This window comes from Silene latifolia, chromosome 1, assembly GCF_048544455.1.
Source record: "Silene latifolia isolate original U9 population chromosome 1, ASM4854445v1, whole genome shotgun sequence".
Taxonomy (NCBI): Eukaryota; Viridiplantae; Streptophyta; class Magnoliopsida; order Caryophyllales; family Caryophyllaceae; genus Silene; species Silene latifolia.
In genome coordinates this window covers 157825703-157826433 of record NC_133526.1, presented here as the reverse complement: position 1 = coordinate 157826433, position 731 = coordinate 157825703, and the positions used below count along the sequence as shown (strand labels likewise).

Genomic DNA, 731 nt, shown 5'->3' with positions numbered 1-731 from the left:
AGGAGAACCTACCCAATGGTACTCCCAAACCACAACATCTAACCGGAAATTTTATTGCCAAATCCGCATTTATCCAATTAGTCGAAAGAAGCCAATTTTGGGGGATGCCTAGTGAAGACCCTCACTCTCATATGGAGACCTTTTGTGACTATTGTGATGCGATTTCTCAAACCGGTGTAACTCAAGACCAAATTCGATGGGTTTTATTTCCTTTTTCTCTCATTGGCACCGCAAAACAATGGTTGAAAGGCCTTGATAAGGCTACTCTCGGAATTGATTCTTGGAAGAAGTTGGCTCTAGCTTTCTACAAAAAGTTTTATCCACCGGAAAAGACTAACATGCTAAGAGCTCAAATTACGGGCTTTAAGCAAAGGGATGAAGAATCTTTGTATGAAGCTTGGGAGCGATTCAAAGGAATTTGTCGCTCATGTCCTCACCATGGACTTAGCGAGTGGTTCTTGGTACAACAATTTTGGAACGGTCTATATGAAGATTCAAGGAACATTCTCAACATGGGATCAAATGGAATGTTCACCGAAGTTGATGACAATCAAACTTGGAACAAAATTGAGGAAATGGCGGTCCATAACTCACAATATAGTAGACCTCGCAAGGCTACTAGAGGAGGAAAGCATGAAGTGGACTCCATTACTCAATTGGGTGCTCAACTTAGTGCTCACATTGATACCATCAATTTGAAGTTTGAAAAAGCTATGGCTAGACTTGAAGAA

The 731-nt window shown here is 41.0% G+C and overlaps 1 non-coding gene across 1 annotated transcript; it reads right to left on the bottom strand.

Annotated features, from left to right (window-relative positions):
* Nucleotides 1-338: 338 nt before the first annotated feature.
* Nucleotides 339-445, bottom strand: LOC141618545 (small nucleolar RNA R71). Its single transcript, XR_012531422.1, has one exon. It is a non-coding gene; the product is annotated as a small nucleolar RNA R71 (small nucleolar RNA).
* Nucleotides 446-731: the final 286 nt, after the last annotated feature.